Source organism: Vicugna pacos, chromosome 5 (genome assembly GCF_048564905.1).
Source record: "Vicugna pacos chromosome 5, VicPac4, whole genome shotgun sequence".
Lineage (NCBI taxonomy): Eukaryota > Metazoa > Chordata > Mammalia > Artiodactyla > Camelidae > Vicugna > Vicugna pacos.
Window position 1 is genome coordinate 15,313,542 of NC_132991.1, and position 20,754 is coordinate 15,334,295.

Sequence of the window (20,754 nt, forward strand, 5' to 3'; positions counted from 1 at the left end):
GCTAAGGGAGAGAAACTTACTCCCAAAACAATCTTAAGACTAATTCCCTAGTGCCTGTTGAATAATTTTCATGAAAATAGCAACTTTTGTTTGGGGTCATGTGTGATTTTTGTAAAGGGGTCTGCTCTCTGTTGACACTGTAAATAAACATTAAAAACAGTTACAAACCACTACAATAGGGTATCACCTCATATGGGTCAGAATGGCTATCATCAAACAGTTTACAAATAAGTGCTGGAGAGGGTGTGGAGAAAGGGGACCCTCCTACACTGTTGGTAGGAAAGTAAATTGGTGCACCAGTATGGAAAGTAATATGGAGGCTCCTTAGAAAACTAAAAGTAGAGTTACTATATGATCCAGCAATCCCACTCTTGGGCGTGTAACCAGAAAAATACGGGAACTCTTAATTCAAAAATATCTGTGCATGCCACTGTTTATAGCAGCACTGTTTACAATAGACAAGACCTGGAAACAACCTAAATGTTCATAGCTCAGCCACTCAGACATAAAAAAGAATGAAATAAAGCCATTTGCAGCAACATGGATGGACCTAGAGATGATCAGACTCAGTGAAGTCAGTCAGACAGAGAAAGACAAATGCAAGATGGTATCACTGATATATGGACTCAAAAAAAAATACAAGTGAATCTATTTTCAAAACAGAAACACACACAGACATAGAAAACAAGTAGTTACCAAAGGGGAAAGGGATATATTAGGAATATGAATTAACAGATATTTAATACCACATATAAAATAGACAACTAGGATTTACTGTATGGCACAGGGAACTATATTCAATATCTTGTAATAACCTGTAATGGAAAAGAACCTGAAGAAACTGTAAAGAATAATATATGTATAAGTGAATCACTTTTCTGTACACCTGAAACTAACAACAAAATTGTAAATCAACTATAGTTAAGTCAAATTCTTTTTAAAAGTTGCAAACCTAGATAATTGGTCTTGTGGCCCACTGTTGTCATGTCTTGGCAAAATCTTAGATAAACTTTACTGACTACAAATATTATGTCTATAATCCAAGTTAGTGATGAATTCAGAAGTCACAAAGTTTAAATATTTTTCTTTTCTCATCTGTGAATCAAACAGTACCTGCAGATCAGCTATAGGAGAAAAGTCATTTTAACCAAGGGTATTCCAGGACACAAGCCTCTAAATCATTGTTACTGTTGTACGTGCCTGACATAATAGCTGTCAGCAACATGCAAATGTAACATGCTGGGCACCAGGTAGTGGTTCCAGGCTTCTCACCGGCTCTAGAACTGCCCTTTTATTTTCTTATTAGTTTATTATCCCCTTAGAAAAATAGCCACCACAGTAATAATAATTGCCCACGTTTGTAGAGGGCTCGCTGCCTCTGTCATGTGGTGGCGTTGCTGTTTGGCTGTGTTGTGGTGGTTTGTGAATGCCCGCCACCATTTCTGATGGAGGCACTGTGATTACCTCTGCTTCAGACCCAAGAAGACAGAGGCTTGGAGAGAGATTTGGTTGTGAGAGTTGGGCCTCTGTGTTTGAGTCTGGGCAGTGTGTGGGGCAGATTTAGGTTTGAGTCTATTTTGGGAAGCTCTTGGTGGAGCCTTGATGAGAGACCTCACTGAAGTGGAAAGATGCTGGGAAGTCTGTTGAAGTGTGATGAAACCAAACGTATTTAAGGTCAAGATTACGTATGTCCCGATGTCGAGGACCACTCTAGATCTTTGTAACTGCACAAAATTGTCCTGTGTGGTAAATTTAGCTTCCCTGCCCAACCTAAGATGAACGCCACTTGAAGCCAGTATTGTAAACATAGGACCTTTTTTCTCTGTGACTGTCTGACATTCCTTAAGGAAGATTGAATGGCTTAAGGCTGATAATGATGGTCATGATTTGTTTCTAGTGTGTGCCGCTTGGTCGTCTTATCATTGGAAGTCTTTTCTCTAGGCATAACCATATTCTAGGCAGAACTGTAGACTCCCTTCAACTATTTTCTCACTTGAGTCAACAACATACAGGATGGCTTTGGTGTTCTCTATGAGCCATGTTTGCTTAGGTTGTGGAAAAGGAGAGAGGGAAAGCCTGCTTTGAGTTATGTCCATGGTTGCATCAAGATTCTGAGACTCTCCATTTAGAGAGACATTGTCCATAGGGAATAAGAGGATGGAAAACTTGAGTGTAGAACTGAAAAGGGGTCAACCTGGCAGATGACTGTGCTGAAGGGCATGAGGGGTGAGGAGGCATGAAACCCACATGTCTGGAATTGGCCTCCATCGTCCTGTGTCATCATCAGAACCAGAGTAGATACAGCAGAGGTGGTCCTTGAACATGCTTGCTTTATCATGGCTCACCTTTACAGGTGCTTTGTGTTTTTCCTTCTAATGTTTTTTATTGAAGTATAATCAATTTACAATGTTGTAAATTTCTGGGGTACAGCATAATATTTCAGTCATACATACACATACATATATTCCTTTTCATATTGTTTTTCATTGTAGGTTACTACAGGATATTGAGTATAATTCCCTGTGCTATACAAAAGAAATTTGTTGTTTATCTATTTTATATATAGTAGTTAGTGTCTGTAAATCTCAAACGCCCAATTTATCCCTTCCCACCCCCTTTCCCCTCTGGTAACCACAAGTTTTTTCTATTTCTGTGAGTCTGTTTCTGTTTTGTAAATAAGTTCATTTGTGTCTTTTTTTGTTTTAGATTCCACATATCAGTGTTATCATATGGTATTTTTCTTTCTTTCTGGCTTACTTCACTTAGTATGATATTCTCCAGGTCCATCCATGTTGATGCAAGTGGCATTATTTTATTCCTTTTTATGGCTGAGTAGTATTCCATTGTATATATATACCACAACTTCTTTATCCAGTCATCTGTTGTTGGACATTTAGGTTGTCTCCATGTCTTGGCCATTGTAAATAGTGTTTAGAGATGCTTGGAATGGGGAAGGGGTGATAGGCCAGATACTCGGAGATTTCTAATAGAATGCCACTCTAGAGGGTGGAGCTTGTCAAGTCGGTTACTTTGTGGGTTATTTACAGTTTCTTTTATCCAAAATATAAAATGAGAGGGGTTAATGTTTGAAAATGGGATTCCAGTTTTTTCCTACATACTCTCTCACTGTCTATCCCCGATGATTGCTACCTTATTTTTCTTTCTAGATTGAGTTGCATTCTCATGATTGCTATTTACAAATACTTTCACAGTTTAGGTATAATTAACGGAGGAAAATCAAAGCATAAGCCCAAGAAGTGATTGAGGCAGCCTATTAATACATAGAAAAGATACTTTGGGGTGAAATCTTGATGAAAGCTGTGGAGTGGTGCTGTATTGAAAATTAGGAAGGAGAAAGAACTTCCTTCAACATTTTCTTTATCTATAAACACAGCTAGAAATAGCTATAAACTTTCATTAATGTTATAGACTTGGCTTAACAGAAAATGATATTTAAGATTAGTTGAACATTAAAGCTTTGCTGAGGATAAAAGTGAATGGCCTTTGGGTTTCTTGGTGACCATGAATTTTGCAAAATGTACAGAGTCAAGCATGAGGCAATAGTTTTCCTGTGATTCAGGGAGCAAGCAGCTTGTCTGATTCTTAAGGGAAACTCAAGATTGAGTTCTTAATTAGCATGAGTATTATTAAAGAAAAAAATCCAGATTTGAAAGCACCAGGCGAGGTAAAGAGTAACGAAGTTTTAGCTTTTTTCTTTTGGCACGTCATGAACATTTTGACTTAAGTCACCACTGCCTGTGCACTTGATCCCAATATTCAAAGGCAAATTTCCATGTAAGATACTGCATTAAATGTTTATGAAAGCATACAGAAAAGAGTGAAAGCACTGGAAGTAAGTTGATACTATTTAGGTCAGAGGCACCTGAGTGTTCTCTTGCTTAGCCAGTACAGCTACACACAGTGAGTTGTTTTTGATGTTGACCAAGACGCTTAGGATTGTTTTCTTGAAATAAATTTTGGTGTTGGTCACAGGAGTTAGTTGCATTTTCTGTACCACAATAACCCAGTTTCAGAATCATCCCTTCACCTCAAAGCCGTCTGATAGAAGCTGTTATAAAAGTGGCCACGTGGCCACCCGCATTGATTTAGTTCCTTCCAGCCTTCATACCCTTCTTGAGTAGACACTTGAGGCGAGACTGTTTCATGGAGGTGATGGATTTGGAGTGATGGCAGGTCAAACCTGCTCTCCCAAGTGGCCCCAGTGCACAGCCCTCTGCTATGGCTCAGAGATTGCTGACACAGACAAAAATGTTAATGCTGTGAAGGGCACTTAGATGCTGCAGACCATACAAAGAGGGAAATCAGCTTTGGATTAAAAATAACAACACTCTTTCAGACATTTTCCAGCAGAAGATGATACATGTTTGTGGTCCATGACTGTCTTCGGTAGAAAGTAGACCAGTTGGCTAATCTTAGAAGACCTCTGGGTGGTCAGCTTGAAGATGGGTCTTTATTTTTTTCCTTCCCTCCTTCCTTACCCCTCTGTTGAGCTCTCCTTCAATTTTATAATTCTCTGCTGATAAATTCCATGAATATCAGAGACACCATATGTATCTGTTAAAGAACATGTTTTCCCCCTTTTTTAATAAAGGAATTTTGTAGAGGGGAAAATATTAGCAATATCAGAAGCACATAGTAGATATGTTTATAAAATGGCTTTTTTTTTTTTTACTGCTTTTTTAGTTTTATTCTTCAAGGTGAAGCAGCTACAAGTAATCTGTTACAGTAGAATGAGCAGGCTTATAGTTCAGTTGGCTTTATCTCATACTGCAAACTCCTTAGTTGTTTCTTGTCATAGAGCTATGTATTTTAAAAATTGTGTGTCACACTGTGTGTGTATATTAATGTAGCCTAGTCCAAAAAGCATTAGGCTCAGTAAAAGCTTTGGTTTAATGCCTCCTGAGACTTGGAACAAAGAGTGGTTTTGTGTTGATGCTCTGTCTTTGCCAAGGGAGACTTACTCCTACCGAACTACAGATGGATGGGTTTGGATCCTAACAGGTGAGATAATATAATTTTTTCGATAAATGCCTCTGGGTGTGGAAAGGATAAGGCCTCTCACTTGGCTATTTTTAGGTGTTTATCTTAAAAGGCAGTTGGGTTCCAAAATGGTAGAGGCGTAGTTGGTAGAAGCCCTTTGGCAGCCTGTCCATTTGCCACGGATCAAGTCCTTAAAGAGGAGAAAGTTAAAAATGTCTCTGTCCTTGTGACTGCAGGGGCGATGACTGTTCTAGGGTGACATGGGGGGGGGTGCATCCTTCAGGCCCTGTAAGTACTGTAATAAGCAGCTGTGAACCTGGTCAAGGTCAGACCCAGGGTGTTTGCCCTTAGGAGGGAGAGGACCAAGTAGCTGAGTCAGGTGTTAGTGTTTGGAACCATCAAAATACACAGCCGTCCCAAAAGGCCAGGAGGTTCCTCTTCCAGTGCACCTCAGTCCTGAGGGGGTGTCTCCAGCTACCTGGTTACGACCTGGTGAAACTGAACTTCTGGGTTCATCGAGCAAGGACATTTTATCTGTCTGGAATTAGTCAAGCGACTTGAGCAGATGGCCTTTTATTACTTTATTCAGTCATTATGAAACCTGAATTTATTACACTGGATCACGGCCAGTTACTCTTTTTTTTTTAATTTTAACACCTTATTTATTTTGCTCTTAAAAAATTAATAGACTTAATTTTTTTTAGAGCACTTTTAGGTTCACGGGCAAATTAAGCAGAAAGTGGAGTTCCTATATCCCCCTTTTACCCCACCCCAGTTTCTCTTATTTTTAATATCTTGCATTAGCATGGTCCATTTGTTACCATTGATGAACCAATACTGATACATTATTATCAACTTAAGTTTTTTTTTAACACTTTAAAATTGTTATGAGAACAAAGAATGTGGGACAGAGACCATAGGTGGCTCACAAAGTCCAGAATATGTACTATTTGGTCCTTTGTTGAAAAAGTTTGGCCGGTTACTCTTAGATGAAAGGGCTGGCTCTCTTCAGAACAGCTCAGCCCAGACCTGACAAAGCGGGTCATGATGTGAACGTAAGCAGAGCAGTGAGCTGGAGAGTGTGCCTCACAACGACTTCATGATCTCTGAACTGTGCTTGTATCAAGGAGTTGATGTTCAGGGAGTACATTTTCCAAAGCTCCCAGTTACAAATATATTTTCTGGAGGGAGCAATTTGCTAAGTACTTTCTTGTTTTAATTGTAAGAATAGTCTTTCATGCTTAGAACCGCTGTCCAAGCTACCCTTGAGAGTCACCTTGGTAAATCAGGCATGCAACATAGAAGAATATTTGAATTTCACAGGCTGATAGGATTTGGGTGTCGAGGTTATGGGGCAAGCAGAGTGAAACATTAAACATTCATAATCCTTGTTTCTTTTATGTATGTGGGTCTTTGAACAAACTTGGTCTAACAACAAACTAACAACATCCCAGGAAAAAAAAACACCCCAGCAACTCAGAGGCAGATTAATGTCTGATGTGAATAAAAGCCTTAGTTAGAACTCAAAAATTGGGTGACCCTGTGACTTATCAGACGCTTCTCTCAAGCTGTCACCTTGAGAGTTTGTCCCCTTGAGAGAAACCAGAGAAACAAGAAACATTTCCTTCAGAACCTCAAAGAGATTTCACATCTCTAAAGACATGGCATTTTGTCTAAGATGGAATAAGCATGTTTAATCCATCACAGGCACACCTCCACCCCCACATCACACACATCACTTGCATGGAATGGGCTTCATTTCAGAGACTGGACAACTGAGCAATCTGTCTTTAAGGGTATGTTCTAAAACTACTGTAGTGGTGACAGATAGGGAAGTCTTTTCACTGTCCTCCAGGAGCTGCCTGGCATGGCGGCTGGGGGTGTAGCAGGCTGACATCAGGGAGGCTCGGAACTGAGTCTGCGGTCCCTGATGCCCAGGTACTGTGGTTATGCTCTGCAAAGGATGGGCATCTTTCTGCCTTTTCTGTGCTGTGATTTTTCCCCCTGTGCTGTGTGGGGCGGAGCAGATAGACATGTTGGCATCGTGTGGCACTCCTGGGCTGTGTCCGTCTGCCACCAAATGCGTCGTCACCTTCCCCCTGCAGCAGGCCATACCTAGCTGCCTTTGGAAGGGCCTCTTGGCTCCTTTGGAAATAACTCCTGAAAGAGCAGCTGTCTGTCAGCCTCCTCCAGAGCCGTGGAATTGGGCTGTTGTCAACCTGTCGTTGGAGGAGTTTCCAGCACAGCAGACTTGGCTGTCATTGACATTTATAACTTGAAAGCCATATCACAGATGAGTCTGCGTTTCTTATGATCCTTTAAATAGCCTTCAGAATATAAAGCACTCTACACACTTGGACAATGCCCAGGAGTTTGGAAACGGTTGGGTCTTCCTGGAGGTGGAGACACAGCTCACCCTTCTCCCCTGACCATACTGTAAGACCGTCTCTCTTCTGATTCAGCTGGGAAGAAGCTGCCCTGGCTTTATGCTTAGATTTATGTGTATATGAGTCAGTTTAGATCAGGAAGACTATTGTCTTCTGAAAACAAATGACTCTTAAACTCTGATGGTCACAGAGGCTGGGGTAAGAAAGGGTATTCCTGGGAAATGGGTGTCAGAAAATGTTTCTCAAATAGGTTGGTAGATTGAGTACATGGTTTTTTTATGCCTGACTTTCCCCAAGAACCATCTTGTTTCATTTCTGGGGCCGTGGCTAGAGGATAAGGATGCAGTGTTCATGGTAAAAATAAAAATGAAACCCAGAGCCTCCCCAGCTGATCATGTGAACACATATGTCCAAAGTCGAGAAGGCGGTAGAACTCGTTTTCCTGACTGTGGGTCTTTCTACACTGTAAACTACCGGAGGACAAGGGCTGGCCTTATTTCTCTTCATACCACCAGTGGCAAGCACAGAACCCGGCCTGTGGCAGCAAGATGAGCTGAACAACCAATGAGTGTAAAACAGAAAAGGTTTTAGGTAGGAAAAGTTTTGTCTCACTTTATTTTTATCCCAGTAGCACAAGCATTGAAATACAATAATCAGCAAATCCAGATTATGGGATTTCAAGTTAATGACATTTGCCCGTCGACGTCAAAGATGAGTAATCTTGCAAGAGCTGTACCAGATACGGAGACCTTAGATGCAAGGAGAATGAAACAGCCTTCACTGCCCATGCTCAGATTTCTTTCTGTGGTTCCCAGGACATTAGCCACATTTTAGGAAATGTCAGTGCCTGACCTTGGTTGGCTGTGAGCCGCGCAGCTAAGTCCGGCATGTATCTTACCTGGAGTGGGGCGGGCACAGCCTCTTGAGCCAGCTTGATGTGACCACGGGCTTTGGGAAGAGAGGCAGCTGGGGATGGTAGTCACCGTCCCAGTCTTTGTCTGTGGGGCACATTGGTACTCTGTCTCAGAGCCCACGAGGTGCCTGCAGTCTGTCTAGACAGCTGCTGCCTGTTGACAGAGGGGCGTGTTGGGTTAACCTGCTTCTCCTCTGGCCCAAGGGAAAGACTAGGGTGCATGGTGGGCAGAGGTCAGGGCTGCGGCAGCTCCTGGTCTCATCGCGTGGCCAGACGTGGAACAGCAGAGCAGTTGTCTTCATGAGGTGTGCCTGGTTTTGACGGGATCTAATCAGAATTCCCACTTGTGGCAAGAGGTTTCAAAACAGCATCATGCATCTGTTCTCTGGCTTTACTTGAGAAAAAAAAATTTAAAATCTTGAAATATTTCAGATACCCAGACAAGTGCAGAGACTTAGTGGAACACTCGCTCATCATCTGCTTCCCCCTCCGCTCCCTGCCCTCCTGATCTCACAGATGACACCTGTCTCATTAACTGTGAAAGGTGCTTATGTTGGCATATGTTAAAATTACCATCCTTTTGTCCCTGGGAATTCTGAAAAAAAAAGTGGTCTGCCTGGAGCCGAGAGCTACCTGGAGCCCCAGGGTACCTGCGCTCTGGGGAGGGTTGGTGCCACCTGGCTCCACCCTCACCTACGGTTTCCTTTCTTCCTTCTGTTATGTCATCACCATCATCGCCATCCATCTGATTTTCTCGTTATTCGTTTTCAAGGAGGTGTATACGTTTCCTTCCTTCTCTCCGTGTCCTCCTCTTCCACCAGTGTGGGACTCCCTTGTAACAGGCAGTTCAGTGGGTCCTGCTGGGCAGAGCTACTGCTGTCCTCACATCCCCTTCCCTTCCCATAACACTTCATCACACCTGATGCCGCACACAGACGACGCACTCTGTAAGTGACCTCTCCTTTCTCCCCGAGCCAGTATGGAATCTCCAGATATGTGGACCTCGGTGGAGGAGAGAGGCGAAGGCTGTTGTATTTTGCCTCTCGGGTCTGGATGATGGACAGTCAGCATCTGCCGGGCAGACTGAGGCTCTCCCTTGGGTTAATTAACATGGCTCGGGGCCACTGACAGGTTTGCAGTTGTTTCTTCTTTTTTCTTCCTTGGCTCTTCTCCAGGACCGGAGTCCTGTGCTGTTTTTGCCGTGTTGGTGGTTGACTGATCAGTCTCTTAACTCTTCGTTTCGATCTGAGCCTCAGGATGGCTCACAGAATCGGCACCCACAGCTCATGGGAGGGGCTCTTGGGAAGTTTACCACCACCCATTTAATGGGAGATGCCACCTAGAAAGAAGGGGTAGAGGGAGCTATCGAGCCAGGAGGGTGGAGGGGACCCGGCTGAGGGTGGGGCAGGAAGGATTGAAGTAGGGGGTGTGGTGACTTGGGGAGTTTGGTTGAAGAGTTTGGGGACTCTGGGTGCCTGGAGAAGCAGAACAGGTTTTAAATATTCTAAACCATCATGGGCTGGTACCATAAAAATAAATGACTAGAAAAAATAAAGTGAAAAAAGAATGAAGTCTAAAATGCCAGCCTTCAGTTTTATTATGGGATTCAAAGACATAAAACCACCCTGTGCAGTGGCTGTACAAGTTAGCAGAACACTTGCTTGCTCACTGTTGCTTCCTTTTGTCCACATGAACTTGTTTATTCCTCTTCTGTACCTGTAGGTGATTATGGCCAGGCATTACATTTTTATGCCCAGGGCAAGAAAATGGGATGAGAAGATTGGAAGTGGACAGGGACTGCTCAGGCCGCTGTCAGCAGCCAGGATTGGCTGGTGCCAACCATGGGAGTAAATTGCCCATGTGCCCTTAACTGCATTTGGACCTTTTTTAAAAAATCAAGATATTTATGAGTTGAAACTACTGCTTAGTCTTTTAAAAGTAAAAAGCACTTAAGCAGAGGGAACCCATTGGTGCAGGAGGAGCCAGTAGCCCATGTTGCAAGGTGGCAGGGGTACTGTACTTGATAAAAAGCTGCAGTAGCTCCAACAGTTTCGTGAGTGCAATTTCTACCCCCTGCAGCAGCAAATTTAAAGAAAGCAAACCAAAGCACCTTTATTTTTTCTCAATCTAGAGAGTCAGGATGTGAGAGGTGAGATTGTGGGAGGGCCAGGTGTGTGTGTGTGCGGCGGACTGGGTCTTGGCAGCACAGTTGGAGGGTGTCACGTCCTTTTAGAGCCAGTGTGTTTGTAGCATGTCAGTCAGGAGAACGGGATGAGGAACTGGGAGCAGAGAACCTACTGCAGAAAATTGAGTTTGTGGGTGATAAAAAAAGGTGAGGTACCAAAGAGAATGTGTGCCAATCCTGAGATTGGCAACCAACGGAAGGTGTCCCACCCCTAGGGCTGAAGAGGGCATGGAAGTTAGAGGTGTTAGCAGAAATGGGAAGTAGGGCCCTCTGGAAAGAGCTGCGTCTGTGGAAGAGATGCCCGTGGGTGGATGGAAAGGGGGCGAGAGACCCCGGCCTCTTCCCTGCACCTGCCCTCCCAGCTGCCGCCGGTGCCTCCCACCAGCCAACTCTACCTGGAAACCAGTTGGCAAGGGAGTTTGGGAAATGTAGTTCCCTGTGATACTTTGCAGAAAGGACAAGGAGTCCAAAGAATGTATGTGAGATGAAAAAAGATGGCTGCTATGGGGAGTGTGATCTTTTGGTGGAAAGACAGGAAGATCAATGGACTGAGTGGGAGATGGATTTAGAGAAGAAATTTTCTGAGTTATGATTTTTGATTTCTTTGTTGCATGCCATATTCCCCATCCTGGGTTCTCTATCACCATCTGTGTTCTTTTTTCATGATTTTGTTACGTTTTTTACACCATCTGATATTTTGTTGACCTATTTGACTCCCCAGTGATAACAGTGAACATTTATGAAGGGCTTACTCTGCACCAGGCAGGCAGTGTTTTCTCAGTGCTTTATCGCTATGAATTCACTGTCTCATCAGAGCTGCTCTGTGAGGCAGGTGCCGTTGATCCTCATGATTTGCAGATTCTGTATTTGCGAGTTTGCCTCCTTGTTAAAATTTATTTGTATGATGCCCACGTAGGTAGCTGCAGTTTGTGTGATCATTTGCAGACGTATGTGGAGTGGAGGAAAAGTTGAGTTCCTGAGGTCACTTTCCCAGCTCAGCCTGAATGAGGAGATACTCTGCCTTCTAGTTTCAGGTCTCATACTGTAAATAGGTGTCCTCTTTGTGGTCTAATCAGTGCAACTCTTGTGGTATTTTTGCGCTTTTTTTTGGTTGGTGATTTTGTTGTTCAAAATGGCCCCCAAGCCTGCAGCCAAAGTTATGTCTAGAGTTCCTAAGTGCACGGAGGCTTTAATGTGCCTTGTGGAGAAAACAGGTATGATGGATAAGCTGCTTCTAGCATGAGTTATAGTACTGTTGGCTGTGAGTTCCATGTTAGTGAATTAACGGTATATATTAAATAAGGTGTCTTAAAACAGACGCACATAACACATGGTTATGTCTTTTTTATTGAAATATAATCAGCTTATAATGTTGTGAAATATTAGTTTACAATGTTGTGTTTATTTCTGGTGTCCAGCACAGTGATTCAGCTACTCATATATGTATTTCTTTTCATATTTGTCTTCATCATGGGCTGTTACAAGGTACTGAATACAGTTCCCTGTACTGCACAGTAGGACCTTGTTGCTTATTTTATGTTTAGTCATTAGTATGTGCTGTATGTCTTGATCAGTTGACAAAAATGTTCTGACCAGAGGCTCACAGGAACCCTTCCCCTAGGAGCACTGGTTTAAAATTCTCCCAGTCGGTGTTCACAGTGACTTTATAGAACATCACTACTGCAAATGATGGCAGCCGGCTGCGCCACTGTTGTCCCCAGTTTGCAGATTGAGACCGCGGCGTGTAGAAATCAAGAAAGTTGCCCAGCGTCATCCAGTGGGATCAGAACCCAGGCAGCCTGACTCCCCACCCTTCACTGCTGGCTCAGCGCTTCGATAGCTGTTTCATACTCTTTCCCACCTTCAGAATCTGCTAGTGGTGTTGCTGGAACACACCCGAGGGCTGTTTTCAATGATAAAACACCTGTTGGTGGAGCCAGCAGTTACCTCTGGTTGAGATGAGAAGCATGATGTGTATAACCCTGCAGGAGAGGTAATAATCTTTGACATCTGTATGAAAACCTCCATGTAGTTCAAAGGAGTTAGTCCTCATGCCAGCTCTCCAAAGCACACATCACCCTCCATTTCACAAATAAAAGCTGGCATCCTGGGAGGCTGTGATGTGGTCAGGGCCCCAGGGTGAGAAAGTGGTAAAGCAGGGACTCCAATCCAGTTTCCTGTCCCCGAATTCCCCTCTTTTTGCAGCACTGACGCCGGCTCTCCGCACGGCTCTCGGTGGGGGTGGTGGGGGAGGCTTGCCTTGTTGATGCTGCTCTGATTGGCTAGGTGCCTGCTGCTTTGACCTCAGGGAAGTGCCGAGAGTTAGAACTGGGCGTAAAATAAGTGATTCCAAGCAAGGGTCCAGAAATATTGTCTTTAAAATGATCATTTATTTCCATGTTTATAGACTATCTTTCATGGGCTGGAGTGGCCTTTTTGGAAAGATGTTAAGTTTGTTTCTGTTCATTAGGGAAATATCTGAAAATAAAGGGAAGAATTTGAGAGGGCTGCTGGCATTTCCTTGGGGCTATACTCTCACCAGCCATTGCGCCTGCCTGGTTTCTTTAGTTGCCTTGTGTATTTAAATGTGTATGTTTGAATAATAGATGTACTTGTTAAGAATTAAAAGGGTGCTAGGAAAAAAAAAATCAAGTCTCCTTTCCCTGGGGCAAGCTTGATTCTTGTGTAATCATCCAGAGAGTTCTGACCTCCACCCCAGGGACTCTCAGCTGGTGGTGATAAGGGACCTTTGTCACTTCTTGGGGTGGGTGGGGGAGTTTGTTACTGGCCTGTAGTGGGTAGAGCCCAGGCATGCAGATAAACATCTTGTAACACTTGGGACAGCTCACAGCAAAGAATTACTCAGCCCCAACTGGCAATAGTGCTGACGTTGAAAAATCCTGCTCTACCTTCACTGGAAGCTGCAAAGGCTGTCTTAACGTGGGAAACACAAAAGCTTTTGTGCCTGAACTTGGGACATCTATTGTGTGTCTTCAGAAGACTTCTGTTTGCATGGTTCTTTGTGGGAGCAGTCCTCTCCAGGTGCTGCTGTAAGGGGCTGCGTCCTCTATGGCAACTGAGAACAATACAGCTGACTTCAGCCAGCCTGCTTTGTTTGTGATCACAACGTGTGGGCCAGTGATAACATACTTTTCTGAGAAAAGCTTTTTTATTTGCTTAAGATCTGAATAATTGCTACTGTTAATAATTTGAGATAAATGTATGTAAATATACGTGTATTTCTCTGCACGTACCTCAGATGAGCAGTTTTTTTTCCTTAACTGAAGTCTAGTCAGATATAATGTGTCCATTTCTGGTGTACAGCACAATGTCCCAGTCATGCAGATATATACACACACATTCTTTTTTCATATTCTTTTTCATTAAAGATTATTACAAGATATTGAATATAGTTCTCTGTGCTATACAGAAGATACTTATTTTTAATCTATTTTTATATGTAATGCATAACATTTGCAAATCGCAAACTCCCAAATTTATCCCTTGCCATCCCCTTTCTCCCAGTAACCATAAGATTGTTTGCTATGTCTGTGAGTCTGTTTCAGTTTAGTAGATGAGTTCATTAGCGTCCTCTCTTCTCTTCTCTTTTTTCATTCCACATATGAGTGATATCATATGGTATTTTTCTTTCTGTTTCTGGCTTACTTCACTTAGAATGACAGTCTCCAGGTCCATCCATGTTGTTGTAAATGGCATTATTTTATTCCATTTATGGTTGTGTAGTATTCCATTGTATAAATATACCATAACTTCGTTATCCAGTCGTTTGTCAATGGACATTTAGGCTGCTTCCATGTCTTGGCTATTGTAAATAGTGCTGCTGTGAACATTGGGGTGCACATATCTTTTCAAATTAGAGTTCCCTGTGGTAACTCTATTTTTAGTTTTTCTGAGGAATCTCCACACTGTTTTCCATAATGGCTGCAACAGACTACATTCCCACCAGCAGTGCAGAAGAGTTCCTTTAACTCTACCTCTTCAGCATTTCAGATGAGCACACTTTTAAAAATACTTCCCCTTGAGCAGACATTGTATTCTAAGTGGAAGTTAATTTGGAAAACTGACAGACGTGGACCGAGTGATACCTGTTGATTTGAAAGTTCTAGCAGTTAGGCATTGTTGGAGCTTGCTTTAGGAGTACTTCATGCCTTTTGCCCTGATGGTGCAACGTGTTCTTTTGTTTAAATAGGGCTTTGTGATAAACAATGATAGTGCAGTTTGAGACAGAGGAGCAGAAATTGAGTTTCTTCAGTTCTGTCACTCTCTGTGACCATTTAGAATTCTTATCTGTGATTAAAACTTTAAACAGTGAGAGAATGAGAAACTCCTAGGTGTCTTATTGTTTGGTAAATGCATATTTTGGTTCAGGGAAGAAATATTTTACTGAATTTTTGAAGTAACTTTAAAGCTACTGTTCTTTTTACGTGCTTTTTTTTTTTTCTCTTTTGGGGTGGGGGAGATAATTCGGTCTATTTATGTAAAATTAAAAAAAAAACTTTTTTTAGCTTTTAAAATTATTGTTTTTAATGGAGGTACTGGGGATTGAACCCAAGACCTCATGCAAGCTAAGCACACACTCTACCACTGAGCTATACCCTGCCCTCCTTCACGTGGTTATTTTAAAACTAAATGATTCGAGCATAGAATGATGATTATTGTATGACTTTTGCTGGAAACAGTTTGGTTGTACAGAGGGAGGGGGTGGTAGATAGTGGCCCACAATGAGTGTTCCCCGTGCTAAGTGTATGACTGTTAAGATGGCTGAGATCTCTTTATTGAAGTAACATTGGTTTATAACGTTATATAAGTTCCATGTGTACCACATGATATTTCTGCTTCTATACACCCTACAGCATGTTCACCACTAAATATTTAGTTTCCATCCATCACCGTATGGTTGATTCCTTTTACAAATTATGCCCTCCCCTCTCCCCTTCCCCTCTGGCAACCACTACTCTGTTCTTCGTATCTACTTGTTTTTTTTGTTTGGTTGGGTGTTCATTTATTTTGTTTTTTGTTTTGTTTTTTATATTCCACATATGAATAAAATCATCTGGTATTTGTCTTTCTTTGTCTTATTTCACTTAACATAAGACCCTCAAGGTCCATCCATGTTGTTGCAAATGGCAAGATTTTGTCTTTTTTATGGCTGAGTAGATACACCACATCTTCATCCATTCATCCACTGATGGGCACTTAGATTGTTTCCATATCTTGGCTATATTGTAAATAATGCTGTGATGAACATAGGGAAGATGGTTGAGATCTTTAAGAAAAATGAATGTAAGAGATTGAAAGCAGGTCCAGGGAAGCAATTCATTATTTCTGTTAATCTAGTTTCTGTCCATGTCAAACCCTTGTTCTTTCAAATGCCACATAGAATTAAGGTTTTGAACTCTTAGGGTCTTGGTGAGATTTTGCTCTCTACTCTAATGTTTTTAAACTTTAATTGAATTATACATAAAGAACAGTGTACACATTGTTGGCATACAGCATGATGAGTTATCACAGCCAAACGCACCTGTGTAAACAGATCAAGAAGCAGATTGTGGGCTGTACCCTGCAGCTCCCATGTCCTCCCTTCTAGCCTGGATCTCCATTCACCCCCATCCCAAGCACAACCATCCACCTGGTTTCTCAGCACAGATTAGTTTTGCCTGTCTTTGGATATTATGTAGATGGAATTAATTATACAGTGCATAAAGAGAAGACTGGGTTTTTTTTTTACCTTTTTAATTGTTTCTTTTTTTATTGAGGTATAGTCAGCTTAAAATGTTGTGTCAATTTCTGGTGTACAGCGCAACTTTTCAGTCATACATGAATATGCATATACTCATTTTCATATTCTTTTTTACCATGAGCTACTACAGGATCTTGAATATTATTTCCCTGTGCTATACAATCTTGTTTATCTATTCTATATATACCTGTCAGTATCTACAAATCTCGAATGCCTAGTTTATGCCGTCCCACCTACCTCCCCTCTGGCAACCACAAGTCTGTATTCGATGTCTGTGAGTCTGTTTCTGTTTTATATTTAAGTTCATTTGTGAGAAGACTAATTTTTAACCCATCACTTCATTTTGATTCTAACCAGAGGCATGTGAAATATTCCAAAATATGGCAGTTAAACATCTTGGCAACTTGCAGTGGTAAATTGATGAAAAAAAAAATCCCAAGTCTGCGTCATGTGTGGCTTTGCTAATAGCAACATTGGCCTTCAAGGTAGTAACATTTAACATGCTTGCTTCTATAATAAAAAACATAACTGACCTAATTATGATCTTGTGTGCTGGGCTTTATAGAATTTCATTTGGAAAGCAGTTGGGTAGAGATGAAATTTGAATTTGTATAGAGATGAAATTTGAATTTGTGTACGTATCAAAGCAGTCAGGTTCATTTGAAGCTAGAGTAGCTGGTAGGTTTAAGGTGTGGTCAGTAAACTGGATATACTATGTAGAAGCTTATAAATTGGATTTGGGTTGGAAATCATAATATTGCAGTGTGATCTCACTGCGTCAGTATGATATTCAGAATACCATTTTCTGAGTAGTAAGCATGTCTTGTCTATAGGGACAGAGTGGATGGGTTGTTTACTAGTTGAAGTTTGAGTCACGGGGATCTGAATTTGTCCTTCACATTATGAAAGAAATTCAGTCCTCAGTTTGAAGGCCCTCGGGAATGTCGAGTGGTTAAATTAACATCAAATATTATTGGGAAAAATAATATTTTGGCCTTCTCTGCAGCCATCATCCGTGGTGAGAAGATGTGCACTCACTCGTTTCTGGATCTGTCAGAGGCTGGCTCCTTCTCTGGCGGCCAAGTTGGGAGGCTGGCATGGCTCGTACTGAGGTGTGATGTGGCGTCGGGCCACGTGGGACGTGAAAAGCACGTACCACGCAGCTTCTGTTGGTCCCAGCAGAGATGAAAATGAACAGTTCGAGCAGAATTATTCAGTCAGGGCTGTTTGTCTGTGGGAAGCTGTTTCTTGCTCATTTAACTTTTGGGTTTGTGAAAACCACCTCCCCCCCCCCTTTTTTTTTAAACCTTCTCCCTCTGAGTGGTTTCTAGCCATCTTCTGTAATTAAAACAGGGAAGAATCTTCTGTGCCTTAGTCTTGGAAACGTATTTATATCCAGTCACTAAATCTGCCTGTCAAGCCTCTGATGCAGGAGAGGTGGTGCTTGCAAAAGAAAACCAGTTCAGGAAATGGTATCTGAGATGGGAATTGGTTCACACCTCTCCTGGGCTTCAGGCTCTGCAAAGTCACTCAACTCCATGGGAGCCCTAAGTCCTGCTGCTCAAGACTCATCTTGGCACCCAGCCCCCCATTGTGTTCCAGGCGTGCAGGGGAATGCACCCTTCACACTGGTCGCTGGTGTCTCTGCTCCATGCACACACTTGCCCCCGCTGGGGATGCCTTCCTCTACCATCTTTTGTCTTTCAAGACTCCTTCCAGGGTTTTTTTTCTCAGAGAGGTCTCCCTGGATCCTCCTGGGTAGGATGTGATGCGTTTCTTATGTGTTTTTGTGATATCCTGTGTGTATTGTGTACTCTTGGATTTGTGCATTCTGCATGTGCTCGGCATCCAGAACAGCGTCTTGCATGTAGTAGGTGCTCAACAAGTACTCATTGAACCAGTGGATCGAGTCCACTTTTATGTTATATTCGAATGATCGGTTGATGTCTGTCTCCCCACTACAGTGTGGGGGCCGGGATCCTGCCTTTCCATCATCCCGTACTCAGTGCCTGACAAAGGGACCCCAAAATGTTTGAGTGGCAGGCAGGCAACTGGCCTGGGAGTGGAGAGCATTTCAGAGGCAAAGGAGAGTTTTTCTTGCACCACAGCCGTTTGTTTGCGTCGTCCTGAGCGTGTGGGCAGAACCTCATCCCGCGGCTTTGTGATCGGGTGCAAGGGAATCCCAGCAGGCCGTGGGGCAGGAACTCTGCCCGCAGACTGCCCCGCCCTCCCCGCCTTGTTTTCCGAGTGGCAGTGCCTCTGTGCATGGGAAGGTGTCGGCGAAAGTGTTGGCATCTCTCAGAGAAAATGCCTGCCAGTGACGTCGCTTACCCGGCTGGTGGCTCATGCAGGAAAACATTAGGAGAAAAGAAAAACTTAAAAAACAGTGGGCTATAGAAAGGGAATGTTAATTATCATCCTTTAAAGGAAATAACTGTCATTTTTACATGATAACTGTGCAGCCCTGTAGAGGCTGTCTTATTTCATTTCTACAGTAATTTTGATATGAGGGCTTCCTGGATTCAGGGACTCATCCCCTAGAATCATATCTTAGTGGTGTTTTTTTCAGTTCCCAGAAAAAGAAACTTAAGTGATGGGATAGTGCTTTCCCAGATTTGAGTCTTTATTTCCCTAACCTGCTCAGATCTCTGGCAGTCACTTATTTACCAGTGCGCATCACAGGTGGTGAAATGTATACTAAGGGAAAAACAAAACCTGCAGAGAGCAGAGAGATGTGACTTTTCAATATTTCCTGTGTTCTTCTGAGATGCCAAGGTCCCTGCCCGCAACGTGTACCCTGTCCTTCCAGTCAGATCGTGCCTGGTTCAGGAGAAGGGATTCTGTGTTGCAGGATTCCCTGGTTCCTTGAGTGATGTTAGGGGCCCTTCACACATGTGGGGACCCTGGATTACGAGCACAGGCACATGCCTGAGGTCCACAGCTCCCTGCTGCCAACCTGGGGGAAAGAAAACGAGAGGCTGATTCTCAAACACATTCCTCACCCATCCTCTCCCCAAATGGGAGAATCAGGCAGATCAACGTTAAAGGTCCAGGCAAAGCCTGTTAGGATTTTAGCTGGAACATGTAGGCCTTTTGTGGAGTGATAGTTACTCTGAGTGGAACACTCACGCTGGCCTGGGGACACGGGAGATGGGTTCAGTCTCACAGGCAGAAAGGATAGGAGTGGGGACCAAGCAGCCCTAAGACAGCGACTTCTGTCGGGAACAGTCCCCTGGCTGGGAAGCTCTCGTCTGGAGGGCCTGCCGATCTCTGCCACATGTGGCAGTGCCACTGCAGGACACTGCCTTTCCCAGACCTGAGGGTGGTCAGCTCTGTCAGTCACCACGCGCCTGTCCTCAGTGTCGCTGCTCTTGCCCAGAGACAAGGAGAAGAGTTAACTTTGACCACCGTGGAAGCACTGAAGGCAGTGTTAGGGGTGAGATTCCAGGCCAGGGTGAGGGTCCCTGCTCCCTCCCTCTCCCCCTCCCCCAACAACGAGGAGACCCCCCCCCTTCCCACTCAGGCCTGAATCCCACTGAGGGGGCTGCGCACCCCCCACCCGGCTAGAAGGCCTTTCCATCACTGGTTTCTCACCCTGAGGGGTAGGGGTTGATGCTCTGTTTTCCCGAACTGCGATTTTTGAAAGGATGAAGCACTGAGGCTTACAGCGGTAGACTAGAGGCTGGCCAGACTTGCCTGTCTCCCCTGCTGGACTGCCCGGGATCCCCTGACCCAGGGACTGCCTGTTGGGGTTCAGCATGTCCCCAGGGCTGAGCCTGTGGTCGCTCTTTGGGAGGAGTTCAGTGAGCAGTGACTGTACAAGAGAGGGGGGCGCTGGAGACATTTCCTCCCCCCTCAAATTCTTTCCACCCATGTCCTCATGGAAGGGGTTGGGAAGGGCGACAATCCTTACTTCACTACTTGGGTAAATGTGTCAACCAAGAAGCACTTCGGGGCCTTTTGGTGTCAAGGTTGGGTTGTCGCATGATGTTGTAGGGAGTCCTTGTGCTCTTAGGATCAGAGGCGCAGGGTACGTTCACTGGAACATTTGGCTCTGTGGGATGGAGGGCGTTGCCCCCCGAGCTGGCAGACGAGAGCTGAACCAGTGGTCCCAGGGCAGGGGGTGTGGACAGCCTGGACCCACAGGTGGTGGGTCCTGAGATTGATGGCAGCATCAGCGCCATCCATGCCTTCATCTGACAGGTGTTCACGGAGCTCCTCTTGTGTGCCCAGCACTGTTCTAGGCATGGGGGATACAGAATAAAGACAGAGGAAGTGGAAAAAGAGATAAATCATGTGTCAAGTGGAGATGAAGGTGAAGAAGAATCAAGTCGGGCGAGGGATAGAGAGCATGTGTTGAGTGCCGTGGTCCCAGAGGCTGCCTGGGGAAGGATGTTTCTGCCCAGATCTGAACGACTGCAGAGTCAAGGCAGTATCCAGGGGGAACGGAGCTCCAGGAGGAGAGAGCAGGTGTAGGTGCCTGAGGCAGGAACAAGACTGGGCCAGC

The 20,754-nt window shown here is 43.8% G+C and overlaps 1 protein-coding gene across 8 annotated transcripts in view; it reads left to right on the forward strand.

The window, feature by feature from the left end:
- Window positions 1-20,754, forward strand: part of MGAT5 (alpha-1,6-mannosylglycoprotein 6-beta-N-acetylglucosaminyltransferase) — a 330,723-nt gene that overhangs the window by 43,600 nt on the left and 266,369 nt on the right. The gene's annotated exons all lie outside the window — the stretch shown is intronic.